The sequence below is a fragment of the Malania oleifera genome, chromosome 8 (genome assembly GCF_029873635.1).
Source record: "Malania oleifera isolate guangnan ecotype guangnan chromosome 8, ASM2987363v1, whole genome shotgun sequence".
Lineage (NCBI taxonomy): Eukaryota > Viridiplantae > Streptophyta > Magnoliopsida > Santalales > Ximeniaceae > Malania > Malania oleifera.
The window spans coordinates 80,014,309-80,030,293 of NC_080424.1; positions in this window are offsets into that span (position 1 = coordinate 80,014,309).

Consider the following 15,985-nt stretch of genomic DNA (forward strand, 5'->3'; position numbering starts at 1 on the left):
GAACCAGATACGACCACTATGAGTTCTTAGTCATGCCATTTGGGTTGACGAATGTCCCGGTAGTGTTCATGGATCTGATGAACAAGGTTTTCCATTAGTACCTAGATCAGTTTGTAGTGGTGTTTATCGATGACATTCTAGTATACTTGAGGAGTCCGGAAGAGAATGAAAACCATCTGAGGTGAGTACTACAGATTTTGCTGGAGAGGAAGTTGTACGCCAAGCTGAAGAAGTGTGAGTTTTGGTTGAATCAGGTGGCTTTTTTAGGCCATGTGGCGTCTAAAGGTAGTATCTCAGTTCATCCTAGAAAGGTTGAAGCTGTGGTCGACTGGGTGAGACTGAAGAGTGTGTAGTAGGTTCAGAGTTTCCTAGGACTCATGGGTTATTATCGTCAGTTCGTGGAGGGATTCTCTAAGTTGTCTGAGCCATTGACACGATTGCCTAGAAGGGGGTGAAATTTGACTAGACCGAGGATTGTGAGTAGTGTTTCCAGGAGCTGAAACAACGATTGGTTACTACTCCGATTTTGACCATTCCTTCGGGGGATGGCGGTTTTGTGATCTATAGCGACGCATCTATTGAGGGTTTGGGATGTGCTTATGCAACAGGGTAAGAAAATAGCTCATGCTTCTTGGAAACTCAATGAATATGAGAAGAATTACCCTACACATGATCTGGAATTGGCTGTTATAGTCTTTGCATTGAAGATCTGGCGACACTATCTGTGTGGTGTTCAGTGCGAGATTTTCACTAATTACAAAAGCCTCAGGTACTTTTTCACGCAAAAGGAGTTGAACATGAGGCAGAGGAGGTGGCTTGAGCTGATCAAGGACTACGATTGCACCATTAGCTATCACCTGAGGAAAGTCAATATGGTGGTTGATGCATTGAGTCAGAAGTCGGAGCATGCGACAGTATCAACAGTGTAGCTCAACATCATATCAGACAAGATATGGAAAGCCTTGGTATAGAGTTGGTGTCTAGTGATCAGCAGGCTTTAATTGCTGGCTTGGTAATCCATTCGACCTTGTTTTAGCGTATTAAAGCCGCAAGCTAGTGATGCGGAGTTAGCTGAGATTGTGGAGAAAGTGCAGCAGGGGTTGGCTGCGGATTTTAACATCCCTAAGGGAGGTGTGTTGAGGTTTGGAACAAGGCTGTGTGTTCCAAATGACGATAAAATCAGAAGGACGATTATAGAGGAAACACATCGTTCTTTGTATATGGTACATCCGGGTAGTACGAAGATGTATCAAGATTTGCACAAGACCTTATAGTGGAGTGGTATGAAAAGGCAGATTGCTTAGTTTGTGGAGTAGTGTCTAACGTGTCAGCAGGAGAAAGCTGAACATTAGAGGCCGGCAGGGCCGTTACAGCCCTTAGCTATTCTGGAATGGAAATGGAGCATATTTCCATGGACTTTGTGACCAGATTGCCGCCAGTGCTTCACAGGCAGAATGCAATTTGGGTGATCGTGGATAGGTTGACAAAATCTACTCACTTTTTACCAATGAAGGTTAGCTACCCTTTGAGTACGCTAGCAGACTTATGAGATAGTTAGAATGCACGGGGTACCAGTGTCCATTGTGTTAGATCGAGACCCAAGATTTACCTCTCATTTCTAGAAGAGCTTGCAGGAAGCATTGGGGACAAAGCTTACTTTTAGTACAACATTCCGCCCCCAGACTAATGGACAATTGGAGAGAACAATACAGATCTTGGAGGATATATTACGGGCTTGTGTGTTAGACTTTGGTGGTGGTTGGATGCAATTTATGCCACTAGTAGAGTTTGCCTATAACAATGGCTTCCAGGCTAGTGTCAGGATGGCACCGTTCGAGGCTCTGTATGGTTGGAGGTGTCGGTCTCCTCTGTATTGGGATGAGGTTGGTGAACGTCAGGTGTTAAGACCTAAACTTGTGCAACAGGCGTCTGAGAAGGTGGGTTTGATTCGGAATAGGATTAGATCAACTCAAAGTCGGCAGAAGAGTTACGCGGATATTCGCCACTGTGAATTGGAATTTGAGGTGCGGGTTAAGGTATTCCTGAGGATCACTCTAATGAAAAGGGTGATGAGATTTGGGAAGAAGGGCAAAATGAGCCCGACGTATATCGGACCATTCGAGGTTCTTGAGCGAGTTAGTCCGATAGCCGACAAGATTGCACTACTCGTAGGCTCTCGAGGATCCATGATGTATTTCATGTATCCATGTTGACGAGGTACGTGGCGGATCCGTCACATGTTATTAGTTATGAGAACTTGGAAATTGGGAATACTTTAGCGTACAAGGAAGAACCTATTCAGATTCTAGACCGTAAAGTTCAGAAGCTACATACCAAGGATATACCGTTAGTGAAGGTATTGTGGTGGAATCACGAGGTTGAGGAAGCTTCTTGGGAATTGGAAGCGGAGATACAGCGGAAGTATCCATAGTTGTTCTGAGTTGTGGTTTTGATAGTAGCATCAATAAGTATGTATGTGTTACCTTACTATTGCATTGGGATAGGTGGTTAGTAGTTGGGAGTGTGTATTATTGTAAACTCCTTAGATGGTTTATGTATGTAGCCACGGTATTCCTCTGCCATAAGTGAGGGTATGTATGTATTGTGACGGGGTTGCGCCGTAGTAGGCACCGGATCTTTCTAGAGTCGAGTATCTGTTTGGTGGTGTGAATGAATTCGTGAATGAGAGATTACAAATTTCGAGGATGAAATTTTTGTAAGGAGGGGAGGTTGTAAGAACTCGAACCGAGATATATGGAATAAATAAATAAGAGAAGGGTAAAATAGTAAATTGAGCAGGCTTCATCGACAAAGCCAGAGTTCGTCGACGAAGGCTCTTCTATTTTTCGGCAATGAAATGCAGAGGCTCATCGATGAGGAGAAGCCGAGAGGTTTCGGGAAATCCAAAAATCTCAGGCTCGTCGATGAGGCCACCGCTTCGTCAACGAACTGTCTACATTGACTCGTCGACGAAGATGCCGCCTCATCGACGAGGTTGCCCAAGTCAAAGGTGCTATTAATATCTTTTTCCATTTCTTCATGGCTAAGATATCAAAATCCTCTCTCTCTCTCTCTCTAAGAACTCGAGATCCACTCTCTTTTTCTAAATTTCTTTGTCGTACGTTGTTAAAATCATTGATCCGACATTACTACGAGGATCAGGGAAGGATTCTCTTCGAGACTTGTGAAACATATCTTAATTTCGAGTGTTTTTGGGTTTTAACTCAAAATCGAGGTAAGGCTCGGTTTCCATTTACGTTTTGGTAGTTCTGTAGGGAATGGAATTGCGAGTATGTTTTGTACTGTAGGTTTTGGGAACTCGGTTTGTTGTTTAGGAGCCATAGAGTTCGGGTTTGGCTATTTGGGGAAAGGTAAGGGGATTTTGTTTATATCGATTATTTTCGAAATCGGACTTGGGAGAACTGTGGTTCACGGTCTTGTGTGTGTTTTGGTTACTCATTTGGGGAAATCTAATAGGTAAAATTATGGGTTTTGCATATTACAGTTTTGGGAAAAAGGGGGCATTGGGTTGCATCTCTGGTTTCATTAGAAAACCGTGAATATATTGGGATATATATTGTATTATGGAGATGGTCGTGCCTTGACTTGTTTTAAACTGTATTTTGAAAATCATGATTGTTGAGGTTACCAAATGAGTGTGGATTGATTGGTTATATGAACATGCATATGTTATGATTTTCTGAAATGAGATATAGGAATGGGGATCTGAATTGTTCCAGGTTGTGAAAGAGTGTTTGACTCTATATCCGAGGGTGTGAAATATCACCTGCTAGTGATTGGCAAGAGTGTCCGACTCTATATCCGAGGGCGTGAGCCTTATCGACAGATCACCGAAGGGTGTGGATTCACCAGTTGTACCAATACGATGCCATGGGAGCTTGGGGCTATGCCATGTGTCGGGGATGCCATGTAATGTAGGCCAGCTTTGGGCCGAAGGGTGTGACGACATCGGGTTACTTGATCATGTGTGTGTGTGTGTGATGAGCACTATACTGGATCTGTTTTGTGAAAATACTAGAATTGTATTGAACTGTGTATGTTTTATGTCATGATAACACTCATATGCCACACACCGATATAACCTGGATTTGCCTTACTGAGAGGTTTCTGACCCCTATCATATGTACATATTTTCAGGTCCTTCGAGTAACTAGAACTAGCGTCCTTGTGTTGGGAGCGTAGTGGTCAGTGTACTGTTAGGGTGTACTGCATGAAGTACTTGTATAAGTATTGGGACTATAGCTGGTTGTCTTTTGGGTTTTACTGGCACCCAGGTTTACGTTTTGTATTATGGAGCTTAGACTCCTTTTGTATAGACTCTGGTATGGTACCATGTATGTATAGAAATAATAACTTCTGTTGTGTATATGTTGTGTATGTGAATGTGTATAGGGTGTACGGGAACCTCACGGGGTTGGACCCTCATTCATTGTTGTATCATTGATATTTTGTACGATATAGGGACTGGTTAGGTTACTATATCACACCTTGGGTCCTATTGCCAGGTTCGGGGCATGACAGCAAGAGTGTATTATCAATCGATCTTTGAAACAATATATATAAATATATCTCAATCACAAATGGGGTTTCAAAGATTTCAAATAGAATGCTCAAATATCTCAAAAATTCGAAAATATTGAGCAAAATAGATATTTGTAAAAACAAGCTTGTCAAAAATATTTTTCTTTATAATACAAAACAAGCTTTTGAGTCTTGCAATGAGAGTTCAAAGACTCAAAAGCTTAAGAAGGTTTCCCCATAAATGAATTTATGAATTAAATCACTGGGGAAGACCTCTAGGCTTACTCTCACTAAAATCAAAAATCAATACACTTATATGAGAGTATAAGCACGTAGGAACTATATGGAATAACTCAAGATACTCTCACCAAGGTTGATTTTTCAAAGGAATAAAAAGGGTGGAGTATATAGGCTTGTATGCTCAAGGAATTTTAGAGAGAAAAATGAATTTCATCTAATCTCTAATCTCTGCTTAATTTTTGCAAATGAGGACCGATATATAAAGATTGGAAAAATTATAGTCGTTGGGGACACGCTAGATATTTTGAAAAAATATTAATTGAGTTTAATTAAAAATAATCCAGTTTAACCTCCATAACAATTGAGCAACCCGAGAGGTTCGGTCGACCATTTTTTGGGTTCGGTCAACCGGGTTACTCAGTTCGATCGACCAGGGTGCTTTTGAACTATAGTGATGGTCGACCAGACTTGAGGCGATCTCAAAACCTTCGAGATTTGGTTGACCGGGCTAAGTTCGGTTGACCGAAGTTGAACGTTCGGTCAATCGAGCCATTTTACGACTGTGAGTTGGTCGACTAGGGCGTTGGGATTTCCCACGTGCAAGTTTGGTCGACCAGGGCGTTGTAGTTCATTTTAGAAATGGTTGACCAACTGGTCAACTTTTTGACCCTGGAGAGGTTCGGTCGACCTAAGTATTTCTATGTGTTGGGGTTCAGTCGACCGAACACACCAACTTTGTCCATTCGATTTCAAACACCCTTTTAAAGACACCCCTAATCACATATTTGTTAATGCTAAGTTATATGGGGCTTTTTCATGTAACGATTTTGGACCTATAGTCAGTCTAAGGTTTTTGAGCATTTTAATTAGTCTCAAAACTTTGGTGTCGGTCGACCGTGATCGATGAGGTCATGTGGTTCCCCATGGTCTTGAGCTTATAGTTCCTACCATTCATGACATGCATCAATTATTACAGACCATTTGCTACTTTACTATTATAGATCCGAATTAAACATAATATAAATTACAATAAATGACTATTCTGGGTCTTTATTCTTCAAGTTACCTCATGCCATCATATGATATTGTTAATATGAACCTGCACACAAAATCAGGGCATAGGTTAGATACTTTGTATTTGTCATAATAAAAACGAGATAGGACTCAAAAAGTCAACAATCTCCCCCTTTTTGATAATGAAAAATACAAATGCAAAAGTGGGCAAAGCCAAAGAAAGCTCCTCCTAAGAATATGCATAATTTCAAAATTTCAATGCAGATAACGCATATCTAGAAAGGAAGACATTTCAAATACAAAATGCATTCAAGTTTGTCATTTAAGCTCAAATATCAAGAGTACCCAATTTTTGCAAGTGTATTTCTCCCCATTTTGGCATTAGCAAAAAGGGTTAAGCTAAGTAAAACAATTTAAGTATTTAAAAAAAATTTAGTTTAGGAGAACAACCCCTATTTAAAATAACTTTGGGCATACAAAAAAAAAATATAACTGTTTTTGAAAAGTATAGCGATCGATTACACAAAACAGTATAATTAGTCATTTGAATTTAAAATGTCACAACAAACCAAGTCAAACCACAAGTATTCACAAATCATTATAGTTTGAACAAAACATAAGACCCTCAAACAGAATGGAGTTTAGAATATGCGGCATATGATAGCAAAGAAATCTTTACCAAACCATGGATTTGCGAATAAATTTAGTCTAACAGATTTGTATACATTTTCTTGTGAAATCACCGAATTATGCATTTTAGGAACATATAGATTATATGAATAGTAAGACAAGATATAAAAAATTTAAGTTTTGAGAATATTTCTTGCCAAAAAGTATGTGTAAATATATATATTCCGTTTTAAAGTTTGCAAAAAGGCACTGGGGGTGTGCTTGCTGAAAAAAAAACTTTAATTTTTAAGCTTAAGCAAGCAACATTCATCTTGTTAGGCAATTAAGCACATCCTTAATATAACCAGGCAAAAACAACCATATAAATCCTCAGAATCTCAGGAATTTAAAAACAAGGATCATATGGCAAACCGATGACAGTTGTAAAACAATCATATATCAATTTTAGATTTTTAAGAAAAACATTTCATTTAAGCACATGCCACAGTGAACTCAAAGTACATCTAAGTTGAAAATATTTGTGAGCAAAATAAAATAAGAATTTATGTTTAGATGCCCCGCCCCCCTTTCGTTTTGAATGATGGCTTAGATGCTTCTAAGTTCTTATACATTTCAAAAGTTACTTTCATTTAATAGGCCAAGAAGTATAAGCAATCATTTGAAAACTTTTAACATAACTATATTGGATAATAATTGATGTATTTTAAACATGACAACCAATATAGTCTCCCTAGAGCCTTCAAAATGCATCAGAGAATATATATTAAGGCATACAATAATGTCCATAACCAACAACAATCCATATTTGCTCATAAAGCTTTAAGCACTGGATATGATGTTTAGGGTTCTTAGAAAAGCCTCAAAAATCAAAGCGAGGTGATGCATTTGAGTCTTTTATGTTCTTTTCCTAGGGATGGAGTTGAGCTCTCCTAACTATTTGATGATTATACTAGGATGAAAGTTAATATTCAATTAGTTTGCACTTATCCTTTCAAAAATATTTTATCATTTATTATATCATAATCATCTTTGTACAAGGTTTTATTTTGGAAAAAATCCTGTTGAAATTTCGGCAACATGCCGTCTGTAAATTGGAAATTTTCCCATAAAACCTGTACCTAAAAATGTGGTTGTTCTCAATAGAATATACATATAAATCATGCAACAACCTAAAATCTACTACCAGCATGCAATTCACATCAACTGCATCCACCATGCAGTAGGCATTCTAGACTAAGCATGCAATCTAGTAGTGTAATAAACTTAAGATATACAGTATAGCTTAATAGTAGTTCGTGCTAACAAAAGATATAAACTATCCATAAAAAATTTTAGTCATTTATCAAATCATGGATAGTGTGTTGCAATGCTATACACATATAGGCATAAAGGCATTAACGATATAAGAATTTGAGAGCATTCAAATTTATATAGACATGAAAGATATACACTCCCCCTCAATTATGTACTCTACTCATTTTATGCCTTTTTCAATTTTTTTTTTTAAATTCTTAAGCCAAGTACCCTAAGATTTTTCAGTGATATAAACTCGGCGTTGTAAACATAGGCTTATTGGACCAAAAAGTCACTATCAATATTTTTTAGGACCATAAGCCTACTTTGCCTCTTTTCTTATGAATCTTAATTCGTGAGAGGCATTGAATTTTAACTACATATGCATAGGTCTCTTTCAAATTTCATTTCATCATCTAGATTTGAAACTTAGTGTAATCACTTTAGCCATTCAACACATTTCAAACGATTTGAAGCTTTAAAGGATTTGATTTAATGTTTAAGAGCTTATGAAAGAAATTTGACCAAATACTCTTAGGGATTAAATTTTTATTTGGTTTAGAAGAGTATTTAGGGGAGGTAGGACATTGTTCAAAATATATTCGTTCTAGCTAATATGTCCTAACAGTTAGACTAAGAGCAATTAGGAGTATATTATAATTTATGGAATAGCGCTCTTTGGAGGATAAAAAGTATCCTTTAGATATGATCACAATTTAGAGCAAGGATACGAACCAAGGAATGGGAGAAACCTTACCGAATATGATTGTGGTTTGGTAAGGAGTCCTATGGATGGGATTGTGAACAAAAATAAAGGATTTTTATATTTTAAGTTCAAAGGGAATAATTTGATTGAATCAATAAAACTTGAATCTCTTAGTGGTGGCCTCTAATCTTGATTATAGCAAGACGTCTTATGAAAAACACTCTTAATATATATTAACCATTTATGATCAATAGTGCTTTAAGCCTAGAGTGATGACTTGATTTTGATTTAGGCTTTTCATATTCAAAAATGAGTTTAGGGTATAGTGATATATGATATAAGATGGATCCCTAAGACTTAATCTTGTGCAATGGACAACAGTGGCTTAACTTAAGGTGTTTGTTGACCTTATAGGTCACACCCAATTTTGATTATGACAAATACTCTTGGTACTAATGGCTGTATTGAGAATTGCATGTAGGATCACCTTGTGCGCGTTTTAGGACTAAAAGACGTATCATGATGGCGTGTGGTGTTCATGCCAAAAGATGAAGATCTTTGTATTGTACTTTATACTCATTTGATTATTTCTTTATTCTAGGATGTAATTTATTATGAACTGTGCACGTGTATGACTTGTAATAATTTGCATCATGCATGGTAGGTAGGTATGCTCAAAACAACCCTAGTTGGACCTTAGGTACCTACACTAAGGACACAAAGTCCCCTACATCACTTATCTTAATCAGGGGAATCAAAATCAGGATAAAATGCACTTAATGGACAAAGCCAAAAGGGTTCGGGCGACCGAACCTTTGCCGTGTGTCGCGGCGTCCCGGGAGCGCGTGTGCCCGAGTGGCAAAATGAAAATCAATTTTAATTTTCAATTAAGAATTGGAATGTCGGAGTCGCCACTAACCTTTAGTGCGGTTAGAACACATGATTACTACCCCGTTAGGGGTAGAATCGGTCTACATTACCAGAGTTAGACTCGGGAGTTCGGTTACGCGAGGGGAAGGTACGAGCACTCCCTACGCGCCCATTCTTACGAACGGTACCTAATTAATTTAAAATTATCCCTAAGTTAATCTAATAATTCTTTAAATTACTCCCTTTTTTTATGAATTTATAAGTACATGTAAAAAATAAATACATAAATAAATAAATAAATAAATAAATAAATAAATAAAATAATAAATAAATAAAGATAATATATATATAGATATTCCCTCAGAGCTTAGGGTACGTGATGCCTGAAGGCTCATACCCTCGCAATAAAATCATAGGGATGAAAATCAAGAAAATATTTTATAAAAATATATACCATAGTACGTATAAGGTCAAATAAAGAAAATACTAAAAATAGTGGTAATATCATTAATAATGATAAGAATGATAATGTTAAAAAATAATAATAATACTAATAATAATACTAATATTAATAGTAATAATAATAAATACAAAAAAAATAATAATAATAATTATTATAATAATAATAATAATAATAATAATAATAATAATAAATGACAATAATAGTGATAATAATAATATTAATAGTAACAATACTAAATATCATTAACTAATAATATACATATTTTAATAATATGATATTTATCTTAATATTAACACACCGTTAAGGATATGCACAATACACACATATGTAAACAATTAATTGAAGAAACAAATTGAACTTAGGATTAAAATATGGAAACCAATGAAAAGGGCAAGAAAATAATGAACTTATGGAAACAAGTTACTTCTAAAATTAATATGTACCTATTTAGTAGGGCCACCAAAATTAATACACGGCCCTAAATATACAAATATTAAACATAAAAGGAATGCAATAATAACGAAAACCCTAAATACATAGAACAATGAATATGGCCTATTCAAATAAACACGGCCAAAACCCTAAATATTAATCAGACTAAAACCCTAAATATTAATCATACTGCTTAAATATGGCCTATAAAATAAATAAACCTTAAATATTAAACATATAACATGAATATGGTACACTTTATAATATTCAACAAAAATTATTACATTTAAATATTAAACAATGGAACTCTCTGCACATTTTTTAAAAAACATATCCTACAATAATGAAAATGAACCGATTAGTATTTGAAATAACTACCACAAAAAAAAAAATCTAAACAAATATCACCACAATAAAATGAAACACATGGAAACAATATTAAAGTTTTAACATATATACAATAAAAACCTAGATGCGAATGTTAACTAAATACCCCGACAAATAATACATCAATATACATACTCATACTATGAAGTCTTAAGCTTTAGACATTAAAACAAATCAAAATAAGCAGAGAAACAGAAAAATAAATAAGTAAACAAATAAATAAATAAATGAGAAACAAAAAGAATAAAAGATAAAATAACCTACAAGACACGTGCACCTGTGTTTGTGTGTGTACAGTGTGTATGGCCGGAGGTGAAAACCTCACTGTGTGTTTCAGCGTGTGTGTGTGTGTGTGCATCGTGTTTGAGTGCAGGGACTTACAGAGGGGGGGCGTGGGCTTTGCTGCGACAGGAAGGTGAAGAGGAGGCCGAAGGCGTTGGGTTGCAGGAAGGCTGGACCAGGGAGCAACGGCAGCAGAAGCTGTCGCCGCGAGGTTGCGGGGAACGGCCGCTGTGGGCGTCGTCGGAGTTGCAGCAATGGACGATTCGTGGCTGGCACAGCTGGTGGTTGCCTAGGTTCAGGAGCTGGTGTGGTTGGCCGTGGAGTTCTGGAGCTAGTGTGGTGCTGCAGCGGCGACGGCGAGTGGGAGCAGCGAGAACAGATGAGCCCGGAGATGATGACGGTGAGGATGGAGAGTTGCTGGTATTGCAAAGAACCTCGGTTGCTGGCGGGCTCTGCTTCCCGGCTGCTGTGGTTGGTGCAGTGAAGAACAAGAGGAGGAGGGGGCCGAGGATGTTGAGGGGGCGACGCTGCTGTTGCAGCGAGAGAGAGAGATAGGAGAGAAAGGCAACTAGGTTTTTTTTTTTTGGTTTCATTCTTTGGCTGGTTCGTGCCTGCGCTGTGCCGCGCCCCCTTTTTTCCTGTGTGAATAAGAGCCTATATATAGGCTTCTAAACAAAACCCTACACCAAGCCCTAAATAATAATAATAATAATAATAATAAATAAATAGTAATAATAATGATCAAAATAATAATAATAATAATAATAATGATAATAATAACAAAATAGTAATAATACTAATAATAATAATAATAATAATAATAATAATAATAAAGATAAAAATACTAATACTAATAATAAATAAATAATATTAATGATAAAAATAATAAATAATAATAATAATAATAATAATAATAATAATAATAATAATAATAATAATAATCAAGAAAAATAAAAATAAGCAAAATAATAGTAAAGTAATAATAATAAAAATAATACTATAATAATAAAGTAATATCTAAAATAATGATAATTATCATAATAAAAATAATAATGTAAATAATAATAAAAAATACTAAAAATAATAATGATAAATAATTAATAATGATTATAATAGTGAAAATAATAATAATAATAATAATAATAATAATAATAATAATAATAAAATAATAATAATAATAATAATAACAATAATAATAGTAATAAAAATAATAATAATAATAGAAAAATAATAATAATATTAAAAATAATAATATTGGGCCTGGGTAAAAATGGGGTGTCTACACCGTGTAAAGTGGCTTGGGTGACCGAACCAGTCAACATGTTGATTTGGTCTTTGGGCACCCAAACCTTTTTGAACATACCTACCTCGGGCACCCGAAAGCCTGTTAGGGCACTTTTCAACTACTCAGGCGACCGAAGGTTTACGTTCAAATACAGGCTCAGGCGACCGAATTTCCTGGTTTGGTTAATCGAACTATGAGTCAGGCACTTGAACTATCGAACATTTGCTTCTGATTTTGTTTCAGCCGACCGACTTATCATTCAGGCACCCAAACCATTAAAAGTTGTATTTTTGACTGTGTCTATTCGGGCACCCGAACCTCGTGGGTTAAAATAATTTTTACTGAATTTTTAAATGGGGTAAAAAGGGTTGATGTTCTTAATGGTCTTTTAAACAAATCTAATTATACCCATTATATCTCCAACGGTCAAAAATCCCTCCTTGCCTATATATACTCATTCATTTGTCTTAATTAGAAAGGAATTAGCAACTTGATTAGGGAAAAAATTCTCTCAACTTTCAAAACCCTTTATTAGCTAAATAATACTTCCAAACACTTGCATACTCCTCATTCTTTTCTCTAAGAATTGTGAGTATTGTCCAAGGCTATTGTGTTTAATATTCATAGCTTAAACTCTCACGTGTATTATTGGTTGATCGATTTTCTGAGAGAGTTTAGCATTAAGGTTCTTCCACCAATTTCATTTGATAAATTTGGTGTGGAACAACCTTGAAGGTTGCGGTTCTTGCATTGTTGTTGCAAGGCACCTAAACCTAGACTTTGTGTGTGCAAAAATCCTTTCCAAGCTAGTGATTCAAACAACTTTATTGTGCTTTGAATATTAGAATATATTGTTGAGTTTGTTTTCTTGAACTTACTTAGCATATTTTGAAACCCTGATCTGATATTGCATTATTCACATAGTGTGTTTCAAATATTGCTTGGGTATACACTCTATATCTGAACTAGAACCTTATACGTGAATTAAGTGTTTAGCACATATTAAAGCACGGAGCATATTTACATATCATTTGTGCTTGCATTATTGATTGAGCTATACTGGTGCACACATCTACTTGTCTAGAAGCAAATTTTCGTGTACAAACTTTTATACAAATTGGTTGTATTCTAGGCGCGGCCTGAAGAGGGAGACTAGCCCTGTGGAATAATCTTGGATTGGCTTAGACCCGGTTAGGAAAGCTAGGTGTGCCATCCTATTAAGGCGTGTCGGTTAAGGTCAACCTTTTGAATTGACCTGGTTGTATTAGGTGCCACTCCACTCGTTTAAGTGAGCATATAGTGGTAATCCTTGTGCTTGATAGCCAAGGTGGGGACGTTGGCAATTTGGCCGAACCTCGATAACATATCGTGCGTGTTCTTTACATTTCCGCACTTTCTTTACTGCACGTGTATGTTTATTTGTTAATCGCATAGATTGACCATAGGCTATGTTACATTATTGTTAAAACTAGTAGACCTAGGCGATAAACTTTAAATACCCAATTCACCCCCCCTCTTGGGGTTGCACCAAAGCTAACAATTGGTATCAGAGCCTCGTAACTTAGACTTAGACGTCACTTAGTAAAAGATCTTGATGGCTCATGTTAGTGCATCCCCTTCATGTGAGGGAAGACTGGTCACACACCCACTTATATTCTGTGGTAATGATTATGTTATATGGAAATTTAGAATGACTGTGTATGTGAAAGCCTTAAATTGAAAATTTTGGAGAGTCATTGATAAGGGCGATTGTGTGCCTATGAAATCTCTTGGGTGTACTAATGTTCCTAAATCTGAGAGTGAACTGAATGATCATGATAGGGACTTAGTACAGGTAAATTTAGATGCCATGAATACCTTACTACATGCTTTAGATTCTAATGTTTTATGTGAGGTTATAGCTTGTAGTAGTGCTAAGCAGATTTGGGATGAACTTGAGTAGAGATACGGCGCATCCACGCAAAAGGAAGATTTCTCTCCACGCGACTCAGGCTGCACTGATCTTAAGGAAGGTAACATGTGTTATGTAGCTTTAACCAATGATGAGGCTATCTCAGTTCCTTCTGTCTTAGTAGATGAATATAAGCATGATTCATATGCTGATTTGAATGATATGTCTGATTGTGAATCATATGATAGTAGTGATAATGAAAGCATGCCAACTTATAAGGAACTGCAAATTGAATACATGAGGACTCATAAGTTACTTGTAAAATCAAATAAGAAATACTTTGTGCTGAAAAACAAGTATGATGCATGCTTTAAGGAATGTGACTTGAAAATTCTTGCTGAAAGAGAAAATAATTTGAAAATTAAAAGACTAGAGAGCAAGAATGAATCATTAGAAAAAGAATCGGCTATTTTGAAATCTAAAGCTTCTAATGATAATGAAAAGAACCATTTGATTGTAGATCTTGAAAGTAAAGCAAACAATTTGTCTAAAGAACTTTTGAAACTTCAGAATGTTTGCAAAAATTTGGAGAACTAAAAATTCAAGATCTAGAAAAGAAAATAGAAGACCAATATAAGATCATCTATACATTCACTAGAGGTAAAGAAAATTTTGACAAACTTTTAGGTTCACAAAGGATGACCTTAGATAAAGAAGGTATAGGTTTTAATGAAATTGAAAATAGGAAAAAGAAGAACCTATACATGGGGTACTTTGTAAAAGAATCGAAACACTATGCTAGCACCTCCTCTAGTCCATACATTCACACCATATGCATCTTATGCAAAAAGAAGGGGCACACAAAATTTGATTGCCCGTTTAAAATAAAAGGTGTGAAGCCCAAACAGGTATGGAAAATTAAGGAACCACCAACCCCTAACTTATCGAAAATAAAAGGAAGAAAAATGGTATGGGTTGCTAAGAAGGAAAACCCCTTGAAAGTCAAGGAAGAACTTGCTCACACAGGAATTACATGATCACACAACTCTTCCTTAGTAGTTAGGATTAGGGGGTAGCAGTCTCTAAGGGGTTAGGAAGTGGCTTGGGGCTGATAAATATAAAATCTTAGTATGTCCACCATTCAAGAGCATACTAAGTGTCTTGAGGAATTAAGCCAAAATGTGAATTCAAGTACAAAACCAATCTGGACTAAATGAATTTTCTTATTGGTTAAAATATAAATCATTGGCTGTTTGAATGAAAATCCACTCCTAAATGGACATGGCATGTTTGCCTTGTATTTAAACTTCAAATTGCTTAATCCTTGCTTAAATATACATCTAACGTTAAGCATACTTTGTCCATTGTACAACTTTTAGGTTTAGAAATTAAAGCCAAAAATGCTATCCTAATCTTATCCTGAAGCCATATCATTTCCCTAAATCCTACAGGTAATCCATAGGGTCTCTAGCTTTGAAAAACTGATCAAATAAGAACAAGTGGACCAAGGTCGGGCGACTGAACCCATCAGTACTTGTGTACTTCGGTCGACCGAACCAAAAGTTTAACCAAGCCATTGACCACACTTCGGGCAGGTAAACCTTCAGGTTCAAATCATCTCGGGCTGCTGAACTGTCATCGGGGCCCTGACCATATATTCGGACTACTGAACCGAGACTTCAGGTTACCGATCAGAACAGTTCAAAATCAAGTCAGGTGGCCGAACGTTGAAAATACAAAATGGCGCTTAATATTCAGCCAACCAAACCAATGTTCGGGATATCGAAAAGACTCAGAGGGTTCCCATATTTAAAGCTGTTTAGGCAACTGAACTCATGCTCAAACGCCCGAACCACGCTGATATATATGGTTCTCCGTGAAAACTAGTTCATTTCTTCCACAAAATTGAGAGCCTTCTTAGTTTTTCCTCTTACATCCTAGCCCAGTCTT